Below are 13744 nucleotides of genomic sequence, written 5' to 3' on the forward strand. Positions count from 1 at the left end.
CCCAGCCCTGAAAGGTGTGTGCCCTCTTGGCTGCCTCCCAGATATCCGTTCTTGACCCTCCCACACTCCTGCCCCGAGCCCCTGGCTCCAGCCAACATGCTGGGGCGTCCCCTCAATCCTAGGGAGTACAGACAACCCTCTGTGCTGGGACACCAGTACACAAAGCACCTTGTTTCAGGACTTCTCCATCCCGGGACTCAGGTCACGGCAGGTGGGGGAGGCCCAGCGGAGGGTGCTGGCTGTGCCAGTGCAGTGGCGGCAAGAGGCGGCCAAGCGCCACGGCCAGAGTGTGGTCTTTGGGAGGTAGATGTGCATTCTGGGTCTACCATCTGTGGGGAAGAATTTTTGGAGCGAGAGGCATTCTAAGAATGTGTGACACGGAGAACCTTTACTCTGGTGTGCCGTGGGCAAGTGATCCAGGCAGGGCCCTGCCAAGAACAGGGCAGCCAGGGCGAATGGGCCCGGGGCCACTGCAACAGCACCCGAGCGTTACGACCCACACCCAGGTGCTTTGGGAAGCTTTGCAAGCTTGGCCAGAGCCATTCTCTGGTGATGCATCATCTTTAGAACATTTTATCTCTTCAGGGGGTACCGTTGTGAAAGTTCACACATGTTTTCTATTTCCTTTATTATCTGTCCAGCTGATGGTCCCCTCCTTTATTACCTGCTCTGATTTGATACCTGGTAATAATAATTACTATGCAAAACCCACGATATAATGATCCTTTACTTCCACTGGTAAATCGACTGAGTCTGAGAGCAGACCAGGATCCTGTCGTAGGTCTGAGGAGTTTCTTACTACATATACCAGAAGAACCGTATCCCTACTGTGTCCGGTGACACCTGGGACTCAAAGACAGTCCCGGTGTGCTGTCCCCCTTGGCCCCCATCAGAGCAGGGCTCAGAGCCCGGTCTGCCCAGCGTGACCACCAGAGGCTTTAATCCAGTCACCTGAAACCGACAACGGACTCACATCTCCAGTTTCTCAGGGGGTGCTGCTCAGTTTATTTCCAAAATTTCCAACAGTTCCAACCTCCGGGGGAGATCCTGGCCAAATGATGGACCCCACCTAGCTTTGTGTCACCTGCATGGGCCACTGTGGTGCATTACCGTTCGTCCTGCCCAAACGATGAAGGCCAGCACCTAGAGGCTGGGCACCGAGGGGCTCCTGTTTGGTCCTCACGGCAACCCCAGGAGGTCTTGTTCCCTTGTTACCAATGGGGAAACCGCAACACAGACGGGTTAAGTAACTAAGCCAAGGGCACCACACCTGTAAATGACAGAGCTGCGGCTCGCACCTGGCTCTGGCTCCAGAGCCTCTGTGCTCCAAGGCTGTGCCATGCCGGTTCCCCCGCAGTCCCGGCTCGGAGCACCTCAGGGGAGCCTCTCCTGAGCCCTCCGCCCCTCACTCCCTGCTCTAACTCTCAACGACACCATCTTTCTGGACCACTCAGCTGAGTGTAACACTCGATGCTCTTAACTGGGTACATGGATGACAGCGTTTGGGGAGTGAGGGCCAGGGAGCTGCAGCCCTGTCCTCTCTGAGGTCTGCACAGGCCTGGCCACTTCTGTCCTTGCTGGTTAGGTATCCCCGGCAGTGGCCCCACTGACCGCAGGGCAGTTTCTCCTCCCAGAGCCCCACCCGTCCTCTCCTGGCTCCCTCCACAGGAGGCTCACTTGGCCCAGGTCTTTCATCCCAGCCTGGACTCAGGCTCTCGGTTGGCGGATGCTCAGCCTCTCTCCTCTGCCTGGGTCTGCGAAGAGTTCACCACCATGTTCCGGGAAAGGCTTCCAAGAGCCGGAGGTCAGGTTCACTCAGAGGGTGCTCCGTGGGCGTGGGGGTGGAGGGAGGGCAGGGCTGGTGTAGGGACGCACCTCCCTTCTGCAGGGAGCCCCGACCGGAGGGGCAGTGAGGAGGGAGCCTCTGCGTTGAGAGCCCCATAGCTGGCTGTGCAGAGTGCCAGCTAAGGGGCACGCTGGCCCACGGCAGCGTCCTCTGCAGGGCCACTTAGCTCCACGTTTGCACTCACTTGTTTGTTCTGCAGACTTCCTGGGCTGGGGGGTTAGGGGCCACCCAGTGTTACCCTGAAGCAGCCCCCTGGCCTGTAGACAGGGAAACCATTCTCACCTGTCTGGTTCTCCCTGCAGGGTGCCCTCATTCTGGTCACCCACCCTTCTCTTGACTCAGGACCCACCACGGTGGGCCACAGCCATGTCCCAGCTACATAAGCAGGGGTCGAAGCCTCTCGATTGAAGTAGTTCCAGGATGAGTGTTCCCATTCCCACATGAAGTGCCCCGGGCTCTGCCCAGAGTTATTTATTTTGCCTTATCCTCCTACCTGATGACCCACCATCAGACACTGGCCTGGCAGGCCTCCTCTCTCGAAGACAGATGCCCCGCAGAGGTGGGTAGACGTGGTGGCCAGTGTTCTCCACCCCTTAGTGTGAAATTAGCACAAAGAACTGGCTCTCTCTGAATAACTGAGTCAGAGCATAAGAAGGAGAGGATCGAGGGAGGGTTTTGCAGTTGTGGGGTGGGGGTCGTGGGGGTGACTTGGGAACAGAATAATTCTCAGGTGGGCCGGCCCCAGGGGGTGGAGCAATTTGTGAAAGAAGAGCATTGGAGGTCCCAGGAAAACAGTTGACGGTAAAAGGCCCGTTTCACTGCCCTGCACAAAAAATGCCAAAATGGAGTGATGAGAAAACCAGGGTTGGAGACACTCGGGGTGGCTTCATGACTTCCCCATGTCCCCTTCACCAGGTCGGAAGCTCAAAGGTTAGGTAGTCCATACTCTTGGCGTGGAGCGCTCACCGAGGACACGCACACGCGCACACCCACGCACACACACAGCCCGAAGGAAAACACAGCAATGCCGGGAAATCCACCCCAAACACATGTCCCCAGCCAGGGAGACCGCCCTATCAGTGGGGGTGGCAACTCAAGCCCGCGCTTCCTCTTAGTGCAACTTCTACCCTTCTAGAATTTCTCCTTCCCTGCAGGCCCAGGCCACAGAGACATTAATCCCTATTCAAATGAGCCTTCAAGATTCTTCCTTCATTAGGAAAAAAACACACACAACTCTCCAAACACCCCAAAGCAGGGCTCTAATGTCCTGGCCTAAGAAGTGTGCGCATTCACCAGGAAGGGAGTGAAAGGGCTCTGGGCCTCACCTGGCCCCTCCATGGAAGGCAGAAACGCGACCTTTCCTTTCTTCCCCCCTCCTCCAGCTCCCCCTCCCTGCCACAGCTTTCATAAACAGTGATTATTTCAGTCTTGGAGCACAGCTGCCCATGAATTGTCCAGTCAGGGTTATGGGGTGGGAGCCAAGGGCTGGAGCGTGGAGCTCAGATCTCCGAGGAAAGCAACCCTCCCTACCCCTCCCCTCCTCCGCCTGCCAGCTCCCAGCAGGTGGGAGTTGAGGAGGGCAAGGCTCTGGCTGAGACCAGGGATGACAAAAGCATTTTCCCAGCAGCCTGGATAAGGGCAGAGCCCTAGTGGGGGAGGGTGGGGAGGCAGAGCTCACAGACTGGGTTGGAGGTGGGGTCACCCTCCCTATGTGCCAAGAATTTGGGCCCCTCCAGAGGCCTGCGTCCAGATCAGGAGCCCTGAAATTGCAGCTCTGCAGCTTAGCCTCAGGCTGCCCCTCTGGGTTACAAGGTGCTGGCACAGTGAGGACAAGAGCGGAGTAGTGGTCCACTTGTCATTGGTAGGAGGTATTTGGGAAATGCTGGTTAAATGAATGAAGGAGTGAGTGAAGGGCACTCTTAGACACAGTAGTAGAAGCAGGAGAGGAAAGCTCCAGGTGCTTCAAGGGAAGCAGTTGGGGATACCACCGAGGGGGTGGGAGAAGAAAGGGGTGCAGGTGTGAACGTGGCCAGCCAGGGCAGTGGGGGCCCTGCCCTCAAGGAGCATGGCTCCATTATCAAGCAACTTCGGGCTATCGGCCACTCCTGTTATGCCCTCCTCTGAGAAGTTGGGACAGCCGTCCTCTGAGAAGGTGATGTTCAGAATTGTCAGAGCTCAACTTCAGGAACCATCTCCTCAAGGGACTTCTCAATTTTTTTTTGAAGCCCTCTTGTACAAATAACATTTTGTGCAAAAACAGACCCACTCAGGACTGTGTTGGATCAGTTCAGCAAATCCCTTTGAAGAACACCAATCTAGGGACACCTGGGTGGCAGAGTCAGTTGGGTGTCTGGCTCGTGGTCCCAATAACGGGTTTGTGATCTCAGGGTCATGGGATCAAGCCCCACATTGGGTGCCAGGCTCAGCAAGGAGTCTGCTTGAGATCATCCCTTGCCTTCTGCTCCTCCTCCATTTTCTTTTTCTCTCTCTCTCAAATAAATGAATAGATCTAAAAAAACAAAAACAAAAACAAAAAACAAAAAACAAAACAAAACAACAAAAAAAACACCAACTTATCCCAATTTCTCATGTTGAAAAAGTAAATCAAGGCCCAGAGAGGTCAACCTGTATTCTTAGTCTCCATCACAACCACCATTGAGGCAATTGGTTGTCTCTTCAGTTTTTCCCAAGTGGGACCCAGGACACCTATAATCTTTTAAAAGGTTTCAGAGGTGATCCCTTCTACTCAGGTTGTAGGAACTGCTGCATTAAGCATTGGTTTGAAGGAGGTGAAGAGTAAATGAGTAGCACAGCCTGATCCAAGCAGCTCTTGGGGGCATATTGGCCAAAGTTGATGACAGTGACTTCCCAGAAGCTATTGGAATGAACTTCTGGCACTGAGGCTTGCACGTATTGAACATGGTACCCCAGAAGGACACCATGACGAGGACTTCAGAATGTTCTGTGAAGGGGTAATCGTTGGCAGTCTTTCAAGCTAGGTGGGTTTCCCCGTCCCTCTCAGCTCAAATTTACCTTTATTAGGAGCGTTACCCCCATCAGTCCCACAGGTGTAAAAACGGGCTAAAATGATTTCATCATGGAGCTGAAATGGAACACCCAGTCACACCAAACAATTGGGGATGAATCAGTAGGGTTTTGCCAGCAACTCAAGGCCCCAGTAAGAAAGGAAGGAGGTAGCCTTGCATCACCCAGCTGCCACCTGGTTAAGAGGTCAGGCCTCTCCAACAGCTTTCTTTGTGCTCCTGGAGAGGTCATTCAACAGAATAAAAAGGTCAGGATCTCCATTAAGTCTCCACTCAAAGCCCCAAGCACTGAACAACTCGTCCACATTTACTTCTATTAGTCCCACTTCCTCCCTTTCCATCAGCCGCTGGAGCTGGAGAGAGGAGGGCTGAGGGAGCAGACCCCACTGCCCACTCTCCGGAGCATTTGAGCATTCCTTAGGAAAACAGAATGAGAGCACCAACCCCTGCGTCATACCGCGGGAGCCTGTACCGTCCTACAGAAACACACGGGGAAAACCTGAAGAGAACTCTGGGATGTGCAGAGGAACCACCGGCCATGCAGGAGGACCAAGAAGTCAAAATGGATCTCACTAGAAGCATGGCGAGTGAATGTGATGGAGTGGAATCCAGGATATTTCCTGGGCATTGCTTCTTTGAGCACATGAACCCTTAGCAGGCGTGATGGCTATAATAGAAAGGCAGATATCACCAGTAAGTGCTGGCGAAGACGTGGAGAAACTGGGATCATCATATACTGCTGGTGGGAATGTAAAACGGTGCAGCCGCGGTGAACAATAGTCTGCCAGTTTCCCAGAAGGTAAAACGTGGAGCTACTGTATGACCCAGCATTTCCGCTGCTAGGTAAACACTCGAGAGAATGCTAACTGACATCCGCACAAAAACCTGGACGTGACAGTGTTCGCAGCAGCATTATTTACAAGAGCCAAACATGGAAACAACCCAGACACCTATCCACTGAGGCATGGATAAATAAAATGCGGTATACACACATAAGAAATATCATTCACAAGTAAAAAGCAATGAGGTACTAATGCATACAAGTGGAGGAGCCCTGAAAAGCCAAAGGGAAAGAAGCCAATCACGAGAGGCCACAGATTTTATGATCCCGTTGGTTTGAAACGTCCACGGTAGGCAAATCTGTTCAGAGACAGGAAGTGGATGATTGGTGACCCAGACCTGGGGAGCTGAGATGAAATGGGAGAGAGGCTGCTAAATGGGTACAGAGTTCTGTTTTGCAGGATGAAAATGTTCTAAAACTGATTGTGGGGATGGTTGCACATAGGTGAATATCCTAAAAGCCACTGCACAACTTCAAATGGGTGAATTGTATGGCATGTTAGTTATATCTCAATACAGCTATTATTTTTAAAAACCTAGAAAATTTCCTGGTATCTAGGTTCTGCTTAATAGATGTGATGCAGTCTTTGCTAGACTTCCCTAAGGCAGGCAGCAGGAAGGCAGGCGGTAACAAAAGCTGGGGTCACCGTCCTCTCTCCAGTGGCCTTTACCCATAACTTCACAAAGACCAAAGGGCCAACCTGTTAACTCCAGAAACAGCTTAACAGAATCGTCAGCCAGACTCCATAGCCAAAAAAGCAAGAGCCCTGGGAATAGGAGTGTGCCAAGTTCGGTTCTATGATATCATTTGGGAGGGTCATGTGGACTTTTGCTTCTGGTTGTATCTAATTTGAAAAAGCCGACCTAGATCGTGTACTGTATTATTAGGCAATTTTTCCAGTTTGGAGTCTCAGCGTTGCTCCACTCAATTTGAACTCACTTCTCTGCTGATGCGGAACATCCTGCCCTAGGTCGCTGCCCTAGGAGGGGCAGGCTTTGGGGATGCCAGCTTTCCTAGTCTGTCCTCCAGGAGGACGTGAGCCAGGCCACCATTGGGGAAGAGCTCTTCCCCGGCAGGGGAAGCTTCCCTCTCACTGGCTGGCCTCCTGCATGCTGGAGGGGGCGCAGGGGTGACTTCAAGAGGGAAGGGGGCAGAGTGGACTGGTCTTCTTCCAGGCAAGGCCCCGATGGAGGAGGGTTCTCCCAGCGGAACAAAAGGGAGTTCGACAAAAGACAGCCCACATTCCTCTTTTTCTAAACACAGGCTCAAGATGTGCAGAGGGAAAGTTAAATTATGTGGCAATTTTCAAAGTCATCCACTGAAGATAAACTCTCCCTTCAAAGGAATTACTCATCTCACTCCATCATACCTTGGGGTCTATCACTATTCAAATTTATTAAGCAATGACATGCAAAATGTAGTGTATAAAGGACCTGTTTCATCACCCCATTCCCCAAGCTATTTTTTTTTTTTTTTGTGCTAAGTCATGAGAAGTCCAGCAAGTTAAAAATCAAAACAAAAACTAACAGGCACGTGTGTGTGTGTGCGCGCGCGCGCACACACACACACACACATAAAGATGGGGGAAAATCCTTCGTGGAAGTTACTATGAGGCGGGCAGCTTCAGAAAGGAAAAACACAGTCTCTGACTAATATGAAGGAGACTCCAAATTGCTCTTGGCAACAATCTCTCAGCCCCAGATTCCCCTCCCTCTATTCATCTCTGTAGTTCCCAGCCAAAGGAAAATAAACTGAACAGCTCTCTTCCTGGCCCAACCTGTAGGGCTGCACAGCTGAGCAGGGGCTGAGCAAACAAACATCCCCATGCAATTATACACCTGTGTAATTGCTGCAAACACGGGACAGCCAGTTGGGTGCTCACCGCACTTACCAGGCTGAGCATCTCAACATCAGGAGAATATGCCTTTATCCAGGCACCATGACATCAAGAAGGAATGCAATATGATCTTGTGACCCCAAACACAAGAGATTTTAAAAGTGGGGGGAAGAAGGGAGAGAAGGAAGACGGAAAAACTGTCCTACGGGAAGTGTCAGTGTCAGTTCTGAAGAAGGAAGGCCCCTGGAACATCACTTAGACAGGCTTCGCTTCAAGGCAAGATTTATCAGGAAGGTGAACTTCCTCACAAAAGTGATGGTTAATTTTAGAGGTAGTGATCTTGCACCTATTACAGCATTCAAGATGGAAGGAGAGTTAACAGGCCAAATGTCCTGGAATATTTATGACCTGCTCTGTCTCAAAGATTCATCTGCCACCATTTGATTAGGACAGATATGTCAGGTCAGCTAAAATGGAGATGGACAGGAGCATCAGGAAATGACCCTGAAGTGGGGGTACAAGCAGGTGGAAGGAACCTGGCCTTTACAGCTGGGTCCTGAAGTGCTCTGGCAGGCTACTGTGAGCTGCTCTGAGAACTACGAATGGCCAAGAGATGTGGGTTCTAGTGCTGGCTTTGCTACCAAGTCCTGCGAACATGGACAAGCCTCCCCAACGGCCAGATGAGGCCTGGGAGCTGCAGCCCCAGCCGTGTGTATGTATGCAGAGTGCCATCCCGGCCTCAGACCGCCGATGCATCAGCGGGGTGATGCTCTGGGGCCAGTTCCCAGCCCGGCTGGCCCTGCTCCAGAGAGGGGCGAGTCCTCCTGGAGGCTGCACAGGGCTCTTGTCATCTCCAGCTGGGATGTGCGCAAACTAAAAGCTCCTCTCGGAACCCACAACCACAGATAGATCACCTGGGCTGCAGGCATTCAACAAGCTTCCTGGATACTGTGTGCCCTCCACAGCGTTTTCTCCAGCCAGGGATGAATCCTTGTGACTACAGCATGAGGACAGCTCATCCTTCCAACTGCCCACCCGCCTCTTCACCCAGGCCCCCGGCTGCTCCTTCAGGACGGTGCTTCTGGAATACCTTTCCACATATCGTCTCATGGCATCCACTCAATCGCCACTGAAGGTTGTACTATTGCTATTCCCACTGACAGAGCCCAGGGACCAAGTCGGACTTCACCTACTGGCACTTTGCACGGTGCCGGGGAAACACACATTAGACAACACAGTAGTTATTGAATAAATGATTGAATGGAAAGAAACTGAGATTCGAAACAGAAACACTTTCATACCATTTTATGTTGTGCTATAATTATGTCAGAGGGATTCCTGCATCCCCGACTAGAGCATAAGATTCTAAAGGACGTGTAGTGTAATGGGTGGCTTTGACTCCTGGCTCTGTCACTGATAAGCTGGATTTAACCCCGTTAAGCTTCAGTTTCCTCATCTGCAAAGTGGGGCTAGTGGCTTGTATCTGACAGGTGACGCGAGTTATGGGAGATAAGGTGTGCCAAGCAGTCTAGAACCTGCTGTATGAATGTCCCACCTCCTCCCTCCCCGCCCCGTACTCTCTCTGGGTTACTCTCAGCACTGACAGGGCGGGATAGGCTGAGAGCTGTGACCTCTGGGCCTTTACTCTCTGTCTCTGTCCTTCACCGTTCGGCCCCGATACCACTTCTCATTGGAAACCCTTCTTCACGGCGCTGGCTGCCACAATGCCTGTGCTCAGATCCCAAAGTACTCTCCTGGCAGTCCGCTGAGGACAGCCTACTTGGCTACCTAGGGTCACTATTCTGTGCAAGCCTCATCTCTCTGTGTGGATTCCCCTGGGTGGCGGCTCAGGCCCGAGTCCTGTCTGCATCTCTCCCGAGGTCTCAGGGGTGCTTGGTGGGATCCAAATCTACCAGTTTCATGAAGTTCTAGAACCAGGCTGGTGTGGCATTGGTGTCCCATGGTCCTGGGCAAGGAGCACTGGAGTCAGTAGCCCCTGGACCTCAGTCCCTCCCCACCCATAAAATGGGGATGATGAAGACAGCTGCCCCACGTGTGGTACTTTGGGAGAGTTTAGGAAAAGAGTACCAGACACCAGCCCTGAGAGACGGAGCACTGGCTGACCCTGGCTGTTCTGGGGAGGGTGGCTTTCTTCCGCTGTTCAGCCCAGGTTGGGCCTTACGGGCAGAGGGCCACAGCCAGGTTCCTTTCCTCTTCTGGAGATCTATCCAGAGGAGGTTCCTGATCCTTCTAATCCTCCAGGACACCCCCGGGTGAAAGACTGGAGCTTAAACTCCAATGTGACCCAGTTCTCCTCCCCTCCCCTGCCACAAAACTTTCTATTGAATCTGAATCTGGAGAAAACTGCCTGACTCTTTAAATCACTTTCTTTATATTTTCAAAATTCTGCATTTAGAGGGATTAGAAGGGATGTGCCGACAGTCTGCCAACGAGTCCCGGGGACAGGGCTGCCCCCGAGCAGCCCAGCACCGGGGGTTCAAAGAAAGGGCACAGCGGCCCCCTGCCCCCTGCCCCCCTGCCCCCGCTGCCCCCCGCCCCCCTGCCCCGCTGCCCCCGGCCAGGACGGCAGAAGCCGGGAACTCGCGCGGAACCGCCAGCCCCGCGCCCTGGGCGAACCGCTCGCGGCGGGGTGGGGACGCCGAGCCCCGGGGCTGGGAGACCCGGCGGGACTCCGGGCAGGTGGGCAGGTCGGGGCGCCGGGAGGGTCCCTGCACCCACTTGGAGCCCCGGGGCCGCGGCGACTCCCTGCAGCTCCCGAGCCGCCTCTGCCGGTCCCGCCTTAACTTCCAGCCCTTGCCGGGACCTCGACTTCGGCCCGCGCCGCCCTGGCTCCTGCCCCCCCCCAGGCTTGCCCCAGACACTGCAACGCCGGTTCCCTCCGCGCCTCCGTCCCGGGGCGGCCCTCGCGCCTGGGGGGTCGGGGTCGGGGTCGGGGTCGGGGGGTCTCGGCCCCGAAGGCTGCCCGCAGGGATGCAGCCCCCGGAGCAAGCCCGGAGACCTGCGCCGCAGACGGAGGGACGCGGCCGCGCGCCCCGTTGGCCTGGGGAGGGGCCCAGCGCGGGTCCCGGGCACCTCGGTCCGGCCCGGCGCGGCTTTAAGCTGCCGCGGTCGCCGCCGCTCCATCCCGCGGGTCGGGGCGCGCGCCTGGGGCCCGGGGGGGGTCCCCGCAGCGCCCCGACGGGGCCCCTCCCCGCCCCCCCGCCGCACACCCCCACACCTGGCCGCGCTCCCCCCCACCTGGCCGCGCTCCCCCCCACCCGGCCGCGCTCCCCCCCACCTGCCGCGCACCCACCTGGCCGCGCACCCACCTGGCCCCCGGGGGCGCCGCGCTGGAGCCCCGGCCGTGTGCCCCGCGTCCCGAGCGCCGCCTGCGTCCCGGGCTGCGGATGGGGCCGCGCTGCTCAGGGGAGCCTGCGGCAGCCGCAGCCGGCGGGAGGTTGTCATCGATTCCCGGCTGGCCGGAGAGCGCACCCCCTCCTCGCGCGCCCAGGCCTGGCGCCAGCCCCTGCCGTCCACCTGCACCGCGCGCACGGGCCAACCTCTCCAGGGGCGCCCCACGCCTCAGCCTCACTTGGTAACGGCAGACGAAGCTCCTGCGCAAAGGTAAAGCCGAAAGCAAAGAGCAAAGCCCGGGGGTGGCGGAGGCCCCGCACCCCTCCCCCGACTCCTGGGGCTCGCCGTTTATTTATCTTTCCCTCTAATATTTCACAAAATGCCTCACCACTTATCTCGAATCAGGGCGGCTTTTTATTATTATTATTATTGTTTTACTCAAGTCTGCGTGTCTTTTATTTTTAGAGGCAATTCTACTTCCATTTGCTTGAAACCCGAGTCCAATGAAATTACTAGAATTATGTTTTCTTCTCAAAGGGTCTTGTTCACCAAATCAAACTCCACACTGCAAGCATTCTGGTGGCAAATAAAAAAAAAAAAAAAAAAAAAAAAGAGGAGAGTGCGGGAAGTAAGCACAGAACAGCAGCTCCCTCCACCAGGGTGTCCTCCTGGGGTTTGGCCCAGGGGAGTCAGGAGGCCTCTTGAGATGGGGGCGCCTATCGACAGGATGCCCCCACAAACGGGCTCTCCACTGCCTAGTCTCCGTGCTAAGACTGACTCAGAAATGCCAACCAGAGATCCAACAGTCCACATTCAGGGTGGGCCAGCCACCAATCACAGACGTGGGGCTACAGCACCCTCTCTCAAGCTGACCCTTATAGCCACACACTATATACCCTTTTGAAAACTACGGGCTGGGGAAGCTCTTACACCTGCCACCCCCTTCCCCAGGAACTGTCCTCTGCCTGGGGGGAAGCATCAGGAACCCCTTGTAGGCTGGGGGAGGGGCCAAGGGGAGCTCTTCTTCCCCCATGATCAGCTGCCCTCAGTGCCCTGGAGAATCAGCACAAAGCTAGGAAGACTAATCAGAGTTCTGGCCCTCTGCAGCCTCTACCACTCTTCCAAGGGCAGGCCACTGGCCTCCAAGCACCACAAAGCCAAACGTAAATCCCAAAGGTCCATCGGCCCATGAAGGTCAAGAACCCCAGGAAGATGGTTCAGACTAAAGTATCTCCTCCAACAGGTGCCCCCTGCCTAAAATTCCAGTGTTAGTGATTCATTCCTTTGTGGGGCACGCCCTGCAGAAAGCCTGTTGCCAGGCAGGCAAAATTGCTTCAGGAAGGCCAGAAGGGTCTCTCTGTTTCTAAAACTGTAAATACCCACAGGCGGGCAAGGGCAGGAATGAGTTTGTCAGGCCCTCCTTGCTATGACGGGAGGGTCAAGGATGGCAGGGTGGGGGAACAGAGCCTGGGAGGCTTGGGGTAGGGTGGGGAGGGGGTGCTCAATCAGGGAGGCAGTCACTGAAGTTCAGGAGGGGAAGTACTTACTCAGGGCAGGTGGACAGTTTCCAAGATTGGATGACTCTATAGCTTTTTATCAAAAACCATGTATTCCCGGAACACCCAAGCCAAAGAAAGAAAAGTCAAATCCCTTTGTCCACAAAGTCACTAATTAAATATCCAATCATGTGTAACTCCATGCTCCACTCCCAGACCCGGTAGGTAAAAGTGCCAACGCATGACCCGGATGGAATCAGTGTCAATCCAAAAGCGTTTGCTGTGCGCCCATAAGGGGTTTACCTCAATGGCCCCGGGGTGGAGGTGGGGTGGGATGGGTGCAGTGGGGTGCCACCCCCAGAGCCCCATGTCTGGTGGGGAGATAAAGCACAGGGGGGTGGTTCAGGTGAGGCAGAGTAGGTGCAGCGCTGTGCAGCGTCCTTAAGGAACAGGGTGCTAATTCTACAGAGCTAATTCTACAGACAAGGGGCCGAGAGCAATGAGGAAGCAGGGGCTCAGCGGGGAAAGGGCTCCAGGAGGAGGGCCAGGCAGGTCTGGAAGTTTGTGTCCCTGTGAGCAGGAAGGCAAGTCAGGTGCAACAGTGAAGGCCTGGGGAGGGGGGGTGGCTTGCCTGGTTTAGAAGGTTCTCCCAGTGAACACAGCATCAGGGTGAGGTCTGTGTGGGGGAAACCAGTTTATGGATGGAGCTTCAGGCTGAAAGAGAGTGCAGGGCGGGGCCTGCTTGGGAGGGAGGGAGGATCGGAGCACCTCTCTCAAACCCAGCTGGAGCTGGATGTGGGCAGAGGGGTGGTGGAGCAGGGTGCCAGGAGGGGTGGTGGAGGGCCAGTGCCTAGCCCAGCCTGCCCCCAGGCGGCCCCTCCTAGCCGGGCTCCAGCCCCGACCTGAAGGAGTGTCTGAGTTAGGCCAGTGGGTGGTGCCAAGGCTGAGGCTACTGAAGCCAAGAGCCCAGGGAAGGGGGAGAGCTGGCCAGGGGCCAGCCCACCGGCTAGGTCCCGCAGTGGCCGGCAGTGTCATTCCTCACCCCCACCCCCGCCCTCCCCCTTAATGACTGTCTGTGTGTGCCCAGTTGGGACACGCCCTTCGGAAGGACTCTGGGCAAGAAGTGGGAAGCCCTACCCTAGGCCCCTCCAGCCTTGCCTCCTTGTTCTCAGTCCCCCTGCCAGGTGCCTCCTGGGAATAGGAAGTCTCAGAGGGGGTGGGGGCCGCGGAAGGGGCTCTGGGCGGGCCAGCCTCTAGATCTGTTATTGTGCCTTTCTTTTTGGGATGTGGCTCCTTCCTGGGCCCCCTCCCTCTTGCTCACCCCCC

General features: G+C 55.3%; 1 protein-coding gene across 11 annotated transcripts in view; it reads right to left on the bottom strand.

Moving 5' to 3' along the window:
- Positions 1 to 13744, bottom strand: part of LOC144315368 (zinc finger and BTB domain-containing protein 7C) — a 337017-nt gene that overhangs the window by 93008 nt on the left and 230265 nt on the right. Inside the window, exon 1 of one of the 11 annotated variants that reach the window (XM_077899770.1) lies at positions 12470 to 12525. The exons of 9 other annotated variants lie outside the window; for them this stretch is intronic. The gene's annotated coding sequence lies outside the window, so the exon portion shown is untranslated. Of the gene's footprint in view, positions 1 to 10897; positions 11053 to 12469; positions 12526 to 13744 lie in introns of those variants that run through there. One more of the 11 variants, XM_077899768.1, reaches the window with a different exon arrangement.

Source organism: Canis aureus, chromosome 6 (assembly GCF_053574225.1).
Source record: "Canis aureus isolate CA01 chromosome 6, VMU_Caureus_v.1.0, whole genome shotgun sequence".
Lineage (NCBI taxonomy): Eukaryota > Metazoa > Chordata > Mammalia > Carnivora > Canidae > Canis > Canis aureus.